A 17,239-nucleotide genomic window follows, 5' to 3' on the forward strand; every position below is an offset into this window, starting at 1 on the left:
GAGAATTACCAAAGGTGTGAGTACCAGGAGGCAGGGGTGGCTGGGGCCATCTTACAGGCTGCCTACCGTATCATGCAAAGAGCAGGGAAAGAGTGTTCAAGGCAAAAGAAAGAAAATGCAAAGGTCCCGCGTGGGGGAAACACGAGCTATGTCTCAGGAAGTAAGAAGACGCTGATGAAGGTAGCATATACTGAACAAAGTGAAACAAACAAACACCAAAAAAAAAAAAAAAAATGATGGTGGGAGATGAGGTGGTCAGAAGGCAGGCTATGCAGGGTCTGAAAAGAAGTTTTGATTTTATTCTAAGTGCAGTGGGGATCCAACAAAGGATTTTTAAGCAAGGGAGCCAGTGATGTAATCCAACAACTTGACATTTTCCAGAGCTCGATGGTGGACGGAGTCCCACCAGGACTTACTGGAGTAAATGGGGTGGGTGAAGGAAAATAACTTGTGTGCTCAAAAAAACCTCAATGGCACCTAAATGCCTTTATACTCAGCTAAGTATAAAGACCTTAGAGTCAGAGTTCCCGATGTGGTGTAATGGGATCAGTGGTGTCTCTGCAGTGCCAGGATGCAGGTTCAATCCCTGGCCTGGCACAGTAGGTTAAAGGGTCTAACATCGCACCAGCTATGGTGCTGGTGGCAACTGTGGCTGGGATCTAATCCCTAGCTTGAGAACACCATGTACTGTGGGGTGGTCAAAAAAGAAAAGAAAAGAAAAAACAAAACACCTCAGAGTCCTATAAAATATTCCCCAAGCTGTCCTTCTGGCCTTATCTCCCACTTCCCTCAACTTCAAAGTGAAGTTCTCCAAGCATCCACTGTGCTTTCCTGTCATGGAGCTTATGCTGTTTCCTCTGCCTGGAGGACTGCCCCACCATCTCCACCTGTAACACTTGAACATTTTTTCAAGACCCTTCTTAAGCGCCACCTTCTACACGAAGTCTTTCCTGATTCTTCTTCAAACCCCTGTTGTTCTTTTTTTAATCCACTTTTGGATTTTACCATGTCTATCCTATTATCAGTAGTTCATGTCTAGACTGTAAGCTCCTTGATATCAGGCACTTCCTTTCCTAATTTTGGGAACCTTGCAGTACCTTGGGCTTAGGCATATATAATCAGTATTCAACAAATATTCGTCAGCTTGAATTAAACTGGGAACTGGATGATTATAGCAGCTTTGGTTCGCTATGAGGGGTTCCTGAGAAATAATAATTTCCTTTTGGTTGACACCAAGCTATAATTTTCCTACCACAATTCACAAGCTATACAAAGTATACCTTTTGGGTCTTTGACCATAATGGAATTGAATTAGATATCAATAACAGAATATCCTCAGAAAAAATTTCCAAATATAGATGCTTGGTTCATGGCACTCTAAAACAATTACAACGGCACCATCAAAGGTTACAGTTTACCATAACAAATATATAAAAGAAAAATCTGAAGTATTTTGAGAATTACCAAAATGTGACACAGACATGAAGAAAGCAAATGTTACTGGAAAAATTGTGCTGATAGACTTTCTCAATGCAGCATTGCCACAAACTCTCAATCTTGCTAAAAAAAAAAAAAAAAAAAAAAAAAGAATATCTCCAAATATTTGGAAACTAAAAAACACACTTCTAAATAACACATGAATGAAAGAGGAAATTAAAATGGTAATTTAAATTTATTTTGATAAGTTATTTTTAATGATAAACTTAAAAGAAGTGAAAGACTTGTACCCTAAAACTACAAAATGTTACTGAAAGAAACAAAGACCTAAATAAGTGGAAAGATATATCTTGTTTATGGATCAGAAGACTCAATATCATAAAGATGTCAACTCTCCTCAGGTTAATCTATAGATTCAATGCAATGCAAATCAAACTCCCAATAGGATTTTTTCGTAGAAATTGACAAGATGATTCTATAATTTTTATGGAGGCGTTCCTGTTGTGGCTCAGCAGTTTAAGAGCCCAACAATAGTGTTTGTGAGGATGTGGGCTCGTTCCCTGGCCTTGCTCAGTGGGTTAAGGATCTGGTGTTGTGGCAATCTGCAATGTACAAATGCAACTGGGATCTGTGTTGCCATGGTTATGGTGGAGACCTCACCTGCAGCTCTGATTTGACCCCTAGTACAGGAACTTCCATATGCTGCAGATGCAGCCATAAAAAGAAAAAAGAAAAAAAATTTTTATGGAAATGCAAAGAATCTAGATCAGCCAAACCACTCAGAAAAAGACATACAGATTTGAAGGTACAACACTGCCTGATTTCAAAAATAAAGCTACACTAAAGATGACAGTGTGGTATCAACAGAAAGAAGGAAAAAGAAATCAATGGAAAAAAATAGGCAATCCAGAAATAAAGTCGTACATCTATTTGGACAACTGATTTTTTTTTTTTTTTGTCTTTTTGTTGTTGTTGTTGTTGTTGCTATTTCTTGGGCCGCTCCCACGGCATATGGAGATTCCCAGGCTAGGGGTTGAATCGGAGCTGTAGCCACCGGCCTACGCCAGAGCCACAGCAACGCGGGATCCGAGCAGCGTCTGCAACCTACACCACAGCTCACGGCAACGCCGGATCCTTAACCCACTGAGCAAGGGCAGGGACCGAACCCGCAACCTCATGGTTCCTAGTCGGATTCGTTAACCACTGCGCCACGACGGGAACTCCTGGACAACTGATTTTTGACAAAGGCATAAGGTACAAGGAAAAATAAAAATAAATTTGCTATCTTTTTAACAAGTTCTGCTGGAACAATTGCATATATATACATATATGCAAAAAAAGAACTTAGACCCTTATCACACCACGTACAAAACCTAACTCAAAATGAATTGTAGACCTAAGTGTAAAAGCATAGATCTATAAAACTTTTGGAAGAAAACAGGAGTAAATCTTTTTGACCTTGAGTTTGGTGAGGGTCTTTTTCAATATAAATTTAAAATTTCTACTCCAAAAGACACACTCGAGATAATGAAAATACAAGACACAGACAGTGAAAAATCTTTACAAAATATATATCTGATAGAAGACCTGTATCCAGAATATATATTCTCAAAACTTGAAAATAAGGTAACAAGCAAACCAATTTTAAAAACTGAATAAAAGATTTGAACATGGAGTTCCCGTCGTGGCTCAGTGGTTGATGAATCCAACTAGGAACCATGAAGTTGTGGGTTCAATCCCTGGCCTTGCTCAGTGGGTTAAGGATCCGGTGTTGCCGTGAGCTGTGGTGTGGGTTGCAGACGTGGCTCGGATCCCGAGTTGCTGTGGCTCTGGCGTAGGCCAGCGGCTCCGCTCTGATTATACCTGTGGCCTGGGAACCTCCATATGCCGCGAGAGCAACCCCAGAAAAGGCAAAAAGACACAAAAAAAAAAAAAAAAAAAAAAAAAAAAAGAGAGAGAGAGAGAGATTTGAACAGACAAGATACATGGATGGCAAACAAACATAAAAAAGATGCTCAAAATCATTAGTCATGAGGAAAATGCAGATTAAAACTACAATGAGCTAACACTACTTAGCTATTAGAAAAGCTAAAATTAAAAAGACTTATACCAAATGTTGATGAGGATGTGGAAAAATTAAAACTCTTGTGAACTTATGTGACAATATTAATATTGCAACCACTTTGGAAAATAATTCAGCAGTTTCTTAAGAAGTTGAGCATACAATGACCATATGATCCACCCAATCCACTCATATAAAGACTTGTACACTAATGTTTACAGAAGCTTTATTTGTAATAGACAAAACCAGAAAACAGCTCAACTCTTTATCAACAAGTAAATGGATAAAGAGACTATGGCATAACCATGAAACGGAATACTACTCAGCAATAAAAAACAGACCATTGCTGCATATAATACATGGATGATCTTAAAATTATCATGCAGAGTGAAAGAAGCCAGCAAAAAAAGACACATATGACTAAATGGTAGAAAATTCAAAACTAATCTATAGTGACAGAAAGGAGCTTGTTGACTGCTTAGGAATAGGGGCCAGGAAGTTCCCGTCGTGGCGCAGTGGTTAACGAATCCGACTAGGAACCATGAGGTTGCGGGTTCGGTCCCTGCCCTTGCTCAGTGGGTTAAGGATCTGGCGTTGCCGTGAGCTGTGGTGTAGGTTGCAGACACGGCTCGGATCCCGCGTTGCTGTGGCTCTGGTGTAGGCGGGTGGCTACAGCTCCGATTCAACCCCTAGCCTGGGAACCTCCATATGCCGCTGAAGCAGCCCAAGAAATAGAAAAAAAAAAAAAAAGAGGAATAGGGGCCAGGAGGTGTGGGAAGGAGGTACTACAAAAGCCCAAGTGAAAAGTTTTGGAGGTGAGGGAGTTCCCACTGTGGCCCAATGAGTTAAGAACCTGACTGTAGCTGTTCTAGTCACTGCAGAGGTGTGGATTTGATCCCCAGCCTGGTGTGGTGGATCCTGCATTATGGCAACTGCGGCTCAGATTCAGTCCCTGGCCCAGGAACTTCCATATGGCATGGGTACAGCCATTAAAATAAAAAGTTTTGGAAGTGAGTTATTTTCACCATCTTGATTGTAGTGGTAATTTCACCGGTATATATATACATGGTGAAAATGGTACACTTGAAATGTATGGAGTTTATTATAAACTTTATATGTAAACTTTAGTGAAATTTATATATTATAAATAATAATATATACACACACACACATATATAAACTTTATAGGAGTTCCTGTCATGGCTCGGTGGTTAACGAACTTGACTAGCATCCATGAGGTTTCAGGTTCAATACCTGGTTAAGGATCCGGTGTTGCCATGAGCTATGGTGTAGGTCACAGATGTGGCCAGATCCCCCGTTGCTGTGACTGTGGTGTAGGCTGGTGGCTGCAGCTCTGATTTGACCCCTGGCCTGGGAACCTCCATATGCCGTGGGAGCGGCCCTAGAAGAGGGAAAAAGACCAAACAAAAAAAAAACTTCTTTTTTTTTACCTTATGCCCTGAAATGAAAGTATCACTTTCTGTCATGTCTTCATCTAACTCCAAAGGAGCAGGAAAGTACATTCTTAATACACCCCTGGAAGGAAAGAGTTGAACATTTTTGTATAGTCCTAATGAGTACCATACTCAGCAGTAGGCATGCTGATTGTTTATAAATGGAACACTTGTCCCTGTTGTTACAGAAAAGAATTCACATTCATTTGCAGAATGAGCAAACAACAGTAGTCGTAGAAGCTCTCACCCAAAAGTCCTGCAAAGTTTCAGCTATTCTGCTTACGACAGCGAGAAACACATAATAAAAGTCAAATTAGCCATGTAACCCAGACCTTTCCCTATTAATTTTGAAATTAGTGCTTCCTGGGATCTGGGAAAATAAATAGAACTAGGAGAAAACCATTTGATCTCACTCCTGTTCCCCAGCCAATTAAGTTTAATGTAAATCTCAGAAGAGAGATAGAGGGTCAGAGATTCCATAATGACAGATTCCTTCCCCTGCATTTATTCTCTTCATCATCAGGAAACTGTTTCCATTGTGGCTCATCAGGTTGAGAACCTGACATAGTGTCTATGTGGATGCAGGTTTGATCCCTGGCCTTGCTCAGTGGATTAAGGATCCAGTGTTGCTGTGGCTGTGGTGTAGGCCGGTGGCTGAAGTTCCGATTTGACCTCTATCCTGGCAACCTCCATATGCCACAGGTGCAGCCCTAAAAAGACAAAAGACCAAAAAAAAAACAAAAAAAACAAAAAACAAAAAACAAAAACACTTGCAGGCCATTGTGTAAAAAAGACAAACATTTTACTTTTTTTTAGCAACATGGTAGATTGTGAGCCCCTGCCTCACACCTAGCAGGTCTTCTTTCTGAAGAACACACATAGAAATTCTATGTCTGCTACATTATTTTTGTACTTTTTAATGCATTTTCTTCACTTTCTCTATGCCCTTAATTCAATTGCACTTACTTTCAAATTATTCTATCAAAACGGGTTTGAATTTTTGAAAAATCCTTTTCTGTTTTCTCTGTTTTTTCTTTTCTTTTTTTCTTTCTTTATTTTTTGGCTGCACTCACAGCATATGGAAGTTCCTGGGGCCAGGGATCAAATCTGAGCCATAACTGAGACCTACGCCACAGCTGTGGCAACAGCAGATCCTTAACCCACAGTATCACAGTGGTAACTCCTCTGCTTTCTTCTTTAAATAATCAAGTCATATTTGCATTGCATTTCACCCAAAGCATTCATTAGCCAGATTGATATTTTTTAAATGTTCAGTTAACTGTGTTCTTTTGTCCAAAAAAATAGATATATTAAGTACCTCCTATTTACCTGGTACCATGCTTGTATGTCATAGCAGAAACGTATGTGTGGGTATCAGTGTATGTGGGTATATACATGTATATATATATGTCCATTAGTGCAAAACATGAGCCTGTCCCTGGCCTTAGTGCCTTATCAGCTTTCCTTGGTTAAGTCCTCCCAACAATCTTTTGAGATCATTGTTTTATTTCTGTTTTACTGATAAGGCTTAGAGAGGGGGCTGTAATATGCCAGAGAAGAGCTGGTAAAAGCAGAAGCCAAGCCTTGCAGATGGCATCTAGGAAGGGAAGTTGGTTACCTACAGAAATAAAACCATCTAGAGCAGCCTATGATATCCTACACATGTGATTTAAAAAATAAAGAATTTTCTGGACCTTCATCAGTATCAGTAATTCTGTTCCACACAACCAGCTTCATGGGTATGTGAACGGAACAAAGGCTCAGGACCCCAAGTTCACAGGGACCCTGCCAGGGCTTGGAGTTTAAAATTCTGTAGCTGCTGTCTTGAAATTCTAAATAATTTTTTCTTTAAATCTGTGTTTTCAGAGTGAGGTCTGATGAACACTGAAGCATGTGCCAAGGCCTTGGAGGCTTCAGCTCACACTCAGTCTGCCTGTTGTTGGTTCCCTGCCTCCTGGCAGCTGGCCCTCCACTGCCTGGTACCCAGGGTTCCTGTCCAGCCCCACCCTCTCCCTGACTGCCCTTCTCACTGGGGAGCATTTCCATGTTCTGTGCCCCCCTCTGCTCCCAGTGGGGCCCTGGGCTCAGGTCCTCAAAGTGCTGGGGTCCAGCACGCGCACCCCAGGTCCTACATGGCAAGGCATAAGTGACAGCAGCCATCCCTGCTGGGGCTGGCAACAGGACAGTTCTTGGGGGGGAGGGCAACTCAGTGGGGATAGGACCCCCGGCCACCTGCAATCCAGGTAGGAGCATGCCGCGGTGCTGAGTTGCAGTACTTTTGCGGGCACACCACCTGCTGCAGAGGGTCTGCCGCTGCAAGGAAGGATCCAGGCCCCTGTGAGGCCCTGCACTAACCCTGTGAGTGTCCCTGGCTCAAGGGAGAGTGACACAAAACTGCAAATTTAAACAAAACAAAACACTGTGACATGTCAAGGCAGTGAGTGAGAAAGAAAGGGAAAAGCTTTATATAGAACCCCTAATGGTACTTTTTTCCTGCTCTTTGAACAAGGGGCTTGCGTTTCCATTTTAGCCTGTGTGGAAAAACAGTAGCAATGCCTAGCTGTGCCATGGTCAGATCACATGCCATCGTAGCTTCAGGTGGTCAGAGGCAGGAAGAGTTTACTCCTGGAGGAAAAGTGACTTATTATTTGCTTGCTCTACCCTTGTTGACCTTTGTCTTCAAAGTGTTTTTCCAGAGTCTTCCTGCTTGTTCTTCCTGGTATTGGAAGACGAGCACACCAGTGACTGCTGGCCAGCCAGAGAAGGGCTGTGTATTATTAAATGGATGACAACGTGCAAAGCAGAGCTGCCCCAGGGTGCATTCCTCTCAGCTTTGTTGAAAGCCATGTTCTGCAGGTCCATCTCTGATGAAAAGAGGTGCCTCCTTTTGAAGATTCTACCTTTGACCTGAGTGCCGCCAAACAGGTCTCTGAATACTGCTTCAGGACATTGCTTATTCCTACAGGTAACGGCCTAGTGCCCTGGAAAATGCAACGTGGTACCAACACTGTCAGGGTAGACAGTCAACAGGGTCATCTGTACAGAGAAAGGACTGGACGGGCAGTTCTGACACAGTTCTGACAATCACAGCAGGGGATGTTCCTGGAGAAGGCACTCAGGCAAGTCTGATTTTCTCACAGGAAAAAAAAAAATGTAGTTAGGTAACTCCAGGCCTAGGGCTTGATCTTAACTCTTCTCTCTCTCCCTCCCATTCCTCTCTCTCTCCCTCTCTTTCTCTTTTAGGACCACACCTGTGGCATATGGAAGTTCCCAGACTAGGAGTCCAATCAGAGCTGCAGCTGCCAGCTAACACCACAGTCAGCAACATGGGATCCAAGTGGCATCTATGACCTACACCGCAGCTTATAGCAACACCACATCCTTAACCCACTGAGCAAGGCCAGCAATCAAATCCACATCCTCACGGAGATTATGTTGGGTTCTTAACCCAATGAGCCACAATGGGAACTCCAAAAATGTGTTCTTGATAATGGAGTTAGAGAACAGAGTGAAAAAAAAAAAAGGCCTGTTTCCTTTGTCTTTATCTGCCATCCTCCTTGCCCCCATCAGAAGTTAAAGTAGCAAATGTTGGGATTCCTTTTCCTATGCTCTCTGCCTACCATTCTGAGGTTTACATGAGCCCCACCTCTGACTTTGCAGAATTGATTGTCTTAGATGCACAGAGCTCTGTGGTCAAAAAATAGAGGCAGAAGGAGTCCCCCTCGTGGCTCAGTGGAAACAAATCTGACTAGCATCCATGAGGATGTTGGTTTGATCCCTGGCCTTGCTCAGTGGGTTAAGGATCTGGCATTGCTGTGGCTGTGATGTAGGCTGGCAGCTGTAGCTCTGATTCGACCTCTAGCCTGGGAACTGCCATATGCCAGGGTGTGGCCCTAAAAAGACAAACAAACAAAACCAGAGGCAGAAGATAAGAACACGTCTCAGAGACCTTGGGGCAAAGGTCTGAAGGCTGTTCCCTGGGCCCACACCTCTCCCTGGCCACTCAGTCTGGAGAGGGCCCAAGGCTGTTTATGAGGACCAGGTCTGGAAGACATGCACATCCCTTCCTCTCAACTCCCACTGGCCATAATTCAGTCACTTGCCCAACCTAACTGCAAGAAGGCCTAAGAGCTGATCTGTCCTGACTCCTGGAAAGAGGCAATGGTGTGATGGACTGTGGCATTTCCTCTGCCATGCAAAACACTTGGTGCCAGAGAACCCAGGAAAATTCAGTTGTTGAAAGCACAACATTTTGCAAGCCCAGGGTGGTGGATGGGGTTGAAAACTGGAGGATTTTCTAAAAGCTTCATAAAATACAGTTGGATCCTGTCCAGCCAGGAGATTTTTCCTGTCCCAGCCCAGCGGAAGATGTGAGGTTTAGCTCCTGGACTTGGAAATAAAGGTATAGCCATGCGAGGGAGGTGAGGAACCCCATGGAAAACCATGCTGTTAAGTTTAAGCTTAATGGCTGAGAATTGATATTCCCCAGCCTCCTGCCACCCAGTCCCAGGCTGCTGGCAATGATACCTAGATTTTCCAGGTAGGATTCCTCTCTGAAAAAAGCAAACAGTCCAAGAGAAAAGACTTATAACTCCTTCTGGTGAAGTGTCTGGGCCCTGACCATTATTCACCCTAACTGAGCCGCACTCACTCTCAGAACTTCCAATGAGTTTTTAGTGCCTCACATTTATAAACTTATAAGCAAGGAGAGAGCCAAGAATTACCAAGTAGTTAAAGTGAGCTTCTCACATGAAAGATGAGGTCCAAAACAAAGAGAAAGTGAACCTAGATCTATAGAGCAAAAGAAACCTTAGGGGGAATCCACTATTAATTAATACCTTCAGAGAGATATGAGAATGTATTGCACACATAAAACAAAAAGCACGGGGGTGCTATAGAAAAGGCACATCCCTGGAATAAGAAAGAGCTTTTGAAAATTAAAAAATATGATAGACAAAGCTAAGAATTCACTAGAAGATTCTACAGATAAATTTGAAGAAATATCCAGAAAAGTAGGACAAAAGGCAAAGAGAGGAAAACTGGACAAAGAAGAGAAAAAATTACAGGATTGATTTAGAAATTTTCATACCTCACTAATAGGAGTTCTAGAAAAGTGAGAAAATGGACAGAAGAAATTATCAAAGAATTTTTCAGAACTGGAGGTCATGAATTGCCATATTGAAAGGGTTCACTGAGCACTCAGCACAATGAAAAAGAGACTTGCACTAAAGCATATCATCATAAAAGATCAGAACATCAAGGATGGAAAGAGGAATCAAAGAAATTACAGAGAGACGTTCCTGTCATGGCTCAGTGGGTTAAGAAGCCAACTAGTATCCATGAGGATGTGGCTTCGATCCCTAGTCTAACTAAGTGGGTTAAGGATCCAGCATTGCCATGAGCTGTGGTGTAGGTCAAAGATGCAGTTCAGATCTGGTGTTGCTGTGGCTGAGGTGTAGGCCAGCAGCTGCAGCTCCAATATGACCCCATAGCCTGGGAACTTTCATATGCTGCAAGTGTGGCCCTAAAAGTCAAAAGATAAAAGGAAACAAAAAAAGAACTTAGAGAACAGTTAAGTCACAACAGAAGCCAGATGATAATGGATTGATACCTTCAAGATTCTGAGGGGAAATTATTTCCAATTTAGAAATCTATATTAGGCTAGACTATTATTCCAATAGGAAGAGTAGGGAGTTCTGTGGTGGCCTAGCCGTTAAGGATCCAGCATTGTTACTGCTATAGCTCAGGTCACTGCTGCCATGTGAGTTTAATTCCAGCCCAGGAACTTCCAAATGCCACAGTCGAGGTCAAAAAAAAAAAAAAAAAAAAAAAAAAAAAAAAAGAGTAATGCAACAACTAACTTTTAAACAACTTAAGAAAAAGATATACATATTCAAATTATGTAACATGGAAGAACAAATCTGACTCCCTATTGGATCTGTTTCTTTTACTTTAACATTTTTATTCTACTGCTTTTGCTACAAGTTACTCACTGAAGAGGTGTTACCTATAGCTTAAAGTATGTCATGGCCCATCTCAGGGAATCTTGCCTGAGAATTAAGCTAAAATAGCTTTGTTTAGCTCACAGGAAACATCCTGACTAGGCCTACCTGTGCATGGCTGCAGGAAAGAAGACATTAATACATCCCTTCCAGAGTCTAGCCAGAAGAGGAAATATTTGCAATAACTTATTCTTTTTTTTTTTTTTAGCTTTACCTCCCCACATCCCTCCCCACTTTGTTCTATTAAAAAAAACAAAAAACAAAAAACCTAGCAGCCAGATGGTTCTTTGGGACATTAGTCCACCATCTTCACGATCTGCTGGCTTTTTGAATAAAGTTGCTATTTCTGGCCCCAACACCTGGTGTCTCGATTTACTGGCCTATTGTACAGCAGGCAGTATGAGCTAAGACTGGATAATGATCAGAGAAAAGACACGATAGAGCAAATACAACAAAAACGTTAACAATCGGTGAATTGGTGAAGGGTATTAAGGAGGTTTTGATAATAATCTTCCAAATATTTAAGTTTGAAAAAAAGAAATTTTTAGGTAAGGTTTCCAAAGTTTATCTCCATGTCCACTTTCTTACTAAATCATTATAGTGTGGGATGTTTTCCAGGCAAACAAGAAAGTGAAAGAACACAGTGTAACCATAGGGTCAAAGAAACAGAATCCAATATAGAAAAGTGATAGGTGGAGTTCCTGTCGTGGCTCAGTGGTAATGAACCCAACTAGTATATATGACAATGTAGGTTTGATCCCTGCCCTCACTCAGTGCGTTAAGGATCCCATGTTGCCATGAGCTGTGGTGTAGGTTGCAGACATGGCTTGGATCCCATGTTGCTATGGCTGTAGTACAGGCCAGTGGTTGCAACTCCAATTTGACCCCTAGCCTGGGAACTTCCACGTGCTGCAGGTGCAGCACTAAAAAGACAAAAAAAGAAAAAAAAAAAGAGAAAGAAAAGCGAAAGGTAGTCCTGAGAATAGCTGTGTAGGTGCTCTGGAAGGTAACCAATCTAGCCTAGAGCAGGAGGACCAAGGACAGAAGGTTTATTTCCAGCAAAATGTGAAATTGATAGATGAGCCATCTGAGTAGTTTGATAGCTCAGACAGAGAGTTTGGGGATGAATAAGTGGACAGGGCCCTAGAAAATCGAACAACCAAAATTTGAGTTAATTATTAACTCCAGGAAAAACGAACAGTTGCCTAAGAAAGGAAATATAAATGATGTGATTCGATTATGAACAAGATTTATATGAGCATATTAATATAAAAATGAATATATAATATAATCATATTGGGAATGGGGGGGACAGTGTGTGAATAGAGGGTAAAAAGAGATCATTCCTCATCTTCCGAGGCGAGAAATCAATAAATAATGTGTAAAATGGAAAAATCCCAAGAAGAGCAGTAGAAATCTATTATTGGGAAATAAAGAGGTAAACATGAGAAAAATTCTTAAGAGAATTGAAGGCAGTTATCTCTGAGGAATGGGGATCAGAGTGGGTGCAGATAAAGAGAGGATCTATTTTTATATAAATTTTATTGGAGTGTAGGTGATTTACAATGTTGTGTTTCAGGTGTACAGCAAAGTGCTTCAGCCATAACATACATACATAACCATTCTTTTTCAGATACTTTCCCCATATAGGCTATCACGGAGTATTGAATAGATTTCCCTAAGCTATATAGTACATCCTTGTTACTGATCAATTTTGTATATAGAAGTGTTTATCGTCAATCCCAACCTCCCAGTCCATCCCTCCTCCCAGGATTTCCCGTTGGTAACCTTAAGTTTGGTTTCAAAATCTTTGAGTCTTTCTGTTTTGTGAACAAGTTCTTCTTATATCATTTTTATTAGATACCACATATTAGTGATCTCATGTGATATTCGTCTTTCTCTATTTGATTTACTTCACTCAGTATGATAATGTCTAGGTCCATCCATGTTGCTGCAATGTCATTATTTCATTCTTTTTCATGGCCAAGTAATATTCCATTCTATATATGTACCACATCTTCTTTACTTTTTTGTTGGTGGACATTTAGGTTGCTCCCATGTCTTGGCTCTTGTAAACAGTGCTATAATAAACATTGGGGTGCATGTATCTTTTCAAATTATGGTTTTCTCCAGGTATATGCCCAGGAGTAGGATTGCTGGATCATATAGTAGTTCTATGTTTAACTTTTTTTTTTGTCTTTTTGATATTTCTTTGGGCCGCTCCCACGGCATATGGAGGTTCCCAGGCTAGGGGTCTAATCCGAGCTACAGCTGCTGGCCTACGCCAGAGCCACAGCAACGCGGGATCCGAGCCGCGTCTGCAACCTACACCACAGCTCATGGCAACGCCGGATCGTTAACCCACTGAGAAAGGGCAGGGACCGAACCTGCAACCTCATGGTTCCTAGTCGGATTCGTTAACCACTGCGCCACGATGGGAACTCCATGTTTAACTTTTTAAGTTACTTCCACACTGCTCTACATAGTGGTTGCATCAACCTACATTCCCACCAGCAGTGTAGGAGGGTTCAACATCTTCCACACTGTCTCTAGCATTTATTGTTTGTAGACTTTTGATGATGAACATTCTGACTGGTGTGAGGTGATATCTCATTGTAGTTTTGATGTCCATTTCTCTAATAATTAGTGATGTTGAGCATATTTGCATGTGCTTTTTGGCCATCTGTCTGTCTTCCATTTAGATCTTCTGCCCATTTTTTGATTGGGGTGTTTGTTTTTCTGATATAAACCTATTTTGGGCCTTCGTACATTTTGAAGCTTAATCCCTTGTTGGTTGCTTCATTTGCAAAGATTTTCTCCCATTCTGTGGGTTATCTTTTTTAATGGTTTCCTTTGCTGTACAAAAGGTTTTATGTTTAATTAGGTCCCATTTGTTTATTTTTATTTTCACTTTCATTACTCTGAGAGGTAGATCCAAAAAGATATCGCTGCAATTAATGTCAAAGAGTGTTCTGCCTATATTTTGGAGAAGATCTATTTTTTATTAGTAGGGTTTGTCTGGGACAGTCCTAGTTCATCCTTGACAGTCTGGCATAATTTTGTTTCTATTGTCCCCTTCACTCTCAAAACTCCCAATTTTGAAGTCTTGAAGTGTTATTTGATATGGGTAATACTTTGATAGAAATAAAATAAAAACAGGGGACTCTTTGGACTTTAAGTTAAACAACCTCGCTTCATCCAGCTCAACAAAAGACACTGATTTTCTTTTCCTGTAAAATGAATTATTTATTTTAAATTTAGTACAAGCAGTATGTCTGTTTCAAATTGCTTTTTTTTTTCCCATTCACTACCTCATTTAACTCTTATAACACCTTCATGGAGTAAGAACCTATCCCATTTTATGGGTGCTAAAAATGAGGTTCAGAGCAGTCTTGTGACTTCTTAGCAAACCAACATGGTAGATACTAGTCAACACTGGACCAGGCCCTCTCATTATGATTCCAATATTCTTGCCACAATATTAAAGGATAAGGCATTTAAGCCACCCACAAATGAACAGAATCTGAGACGTAAAATCAAGAACCCAGATTAACAGCCTAGCTGGTAGAAAAATAGATTATGAAAAAATAATAAATAATTCAAACATCTTTTTGTCATCCTGGTCTTGGAACAGCAATTCTAATTAATATGCACAGAGAGGCATCATAGGAGGACAGCCCACACCTCCCTTGGAGTCCCAGAGGATAAATCCCTACTGCTAAACCTGCAGGGAAGCAATCCTAGTGGTTTTTATTTTTTAAAAAACACGTTTTTGGGGGAGTTTCCATCGTGGCGCAGTGGTTAACGAATCCGACTAGGAACCGTGAGGTTGCGGGTCTGATCCCTGGCCTTGCTCAGTGGGTTAAGGATCCGGCATTACCATGAGTTGTGGTGTAGGTCGCAGACGAGGCTCAGATCTGGCATTGCCATGGCTGTGGCGTAGGCTGGCAGCTACAGCTCTGATTAGATCCCTAGCCTGGGAACCTCCATATGCCACGGTGCGGCCCTAGAAAAGACAAAATAATAATAATAATAAACACAATTTTTTTCTTTTCAGTCACGCCTCTCAGCATGCAAAAGTTCCCGGGCCATGGATTGAACCCACGACACAGCAGTGACAATGCAGGATCCTTAACCAGCTGTGCCACTAGTGAATTCCAAAACACATTTTTTCAATCACAAAAGTAACGTAGGACTATTTCAGAAAAACAATAAAATAGAAAGCACAAGAGGAAAAAAAATTCTTTTGGTCTTTTTATTTTAGAGCCACACCCGCAGCATATGGAGGTTCCCAGGCTAGGGGTCGAATTGGAGCTGTAGCCACTGGCCTACGCCACAGCCACAGCAACGCCAGATCCCGAACCCACTGAGTTTGGCCAGGGATTGAACCCGAATCCTCATCTGGATGCTAGTCAGATTTGTTTCTGCTGATCCACGATGGGAACTCCCCACAAGAGAAAAAATTTAAAATCATCTAAATCCCATCACCTGAAGATGCATACAGTTAACATTGTGGTGTATAGACATATATTTTGTAATACAAATTGAAAAATAGTATCATATGATGCCAACTTCTCAGTAACCTGCTTCCCTGCACGGCCCCCCCCCCCCCCCCCCCGGCCACCAACTCCTTGGACATGGTTTTATGTTCATCACCATATGTCTACATTGTGTCTATAGCTTTTTTTTTCAGTAACTGCCTAATAGTTCATCTGGGTTTTTCCTTTCTTTCTCTCTTCCTCTATTTCTTCTTTTCCTCCCGCATCCCCATCTTTCTCTCTTTTAAAAACTTAACAGTAACAAAACTTTGCACATTCATCTTTGTGCACATGTGTCATTTCCTCAGGATAAGTTCCTGAAGTGAAGTCACTGTGCAAACTAATATATGTTTTGGAGTTCCCGTTGTGGTTCACTGAGTTAAGGACCCAATGTCGTCTCAATGAGGATGTGGGTTCAATCCCTGGCCTCACTCGTTAAGGATCAACATTGTCATGGCTGTGGCATAGGCTGCAGCTCCAATCTGATCCCTGGCCCAGGAACTTCCATAGGCCACAGGTGCAGCCATAAGAAGAAAAAGAAGAAGAGGAGGAGCATATATTTCAGGGGGGCTTCTAACTCACCTTTAAAATTGCTCTCCTGGGAGTTCCCGTTGTGTCCCCTAATGAATCCAACTAGGAACCATGAGGTTGCGGGTTTAATCCCTGGCCTTGCTCGGTGGGTTAAGGATCCGGCATTGCTGTGAGTTGTGGTGTAGGTCCAAGACGCGTCTTGGATCCCGTGTTGCTGTGGCTCTGGCATAGGCCAGTGGCTACAGCTCTGATTAGACCCCTAGCCTGGGAACCTCCATATGCCATGGGAAGCAGCCCTAGAAAAGGCAAAAAGACAAAAAAATAAAAAATAAAATAAAATTGCTCTCCTAAAAGGTTGTACATTCCCCTCAACCATGTAAATGTCCATATCCCTATGCCCTGCCAATCCTATGTGTTCTTTTATCAGTGCTATTATCTTTTCTAAGAGTTTAACCTTGAGGGAACAAGGCCAGGGTGTTGGGGATGGGAGGTAGTTAAAACAAGCAAGAAACGTCAAAAAAGTTAATAACTCCTTTCCAACCAATATTTTTCCCAATTTGAAACTCTGGCCTGGCTGTTTCTATCCTCAGTTTTCCCCACCCACTCTTCTTTTGTGTTAGTGTTTAAGTTTTTGGTCAGTCTTTCCTCACCAGTGAGTATGGTTCTTTGAGGTGAAGGACCTCACTTTCTATGTCAAGATTTGGACAGCAATATCATCCAGTAACAGCATCACTGTGACATGCCCAAGGAATCTGAAATTTCAGAAACAAATGTGTTAGAATGAACCGATTAATCCACTCTCCCACGTTGATCTGCCAACCATGGATACAGCCACATTTCAGCCAATTAAAACACAGGAGCAGAGACCAAGAGCTGGTTGTACATTCCTACACCTCCTCCTGATTCTTTCTCCCTGCCCCCTCGCCTGGCCCTCTAAGTCCTCCTCCGCTAGCTGGACAATGAAATGCCTTTGTTTGCTTTATTTTAAAGGGGTACCATTCTGAGGCTACATTCTCACGGTCCATTCTTCGCTTTCGATTTCCCCTTTGCTCCAAAACTGAGGATCACACCCCCACTCTTCCTACAGCTTTCACCCCTAGTTCAGGACATTTGACAACTTGGCACAATGGCTAACGTTTCTCTTGTAATTTCTGAGTCTTTTTCCTCGTCATCAAGGGGGCTGCTAGAAGCTAGCCTTGTTTATTTTGTGCATGT

The 17,239-nt window shown here is 41.8% G+C and overlaps 1 long non-coding RNA gene across 1 annotated transcript; it reads left to right on the top strand.

The window, feature by feature from the left end:
* The first annotated feature begins 5,063 nt into the window (after window positions 1–5,063).
* LOC146404693 (uncharacterized) lies at window positions 5,064–10,199 on the top strand. The gene is made up of 2 exons (XR_014839673.1): window positions 5,064–8,206; window positions 8,792–10,199. It is a non-coding gene; the product is annotated as an uncharacterized LOC146404693 (long non-coding RNA).
* Window positions 10,200–17,239: the final 7,040 nt, after the last annotated feature.

This window comes from Sus scrofa, chromosome 3 (assembly GCF_054392235.1).
Source record: "Sus scrofa isolate SSC_HxYL_T2T_F1_AM1 chromosome 3, Sscrofa_HxYL_maternal_Yorkshire_Landrace_v2.0, whole genome shotgun sequence".
NCBI lineage: Eukaryota > Metazoa > Chordata > Mammalia > Artiodactyla > Suidae > Sus > Sus scrofa.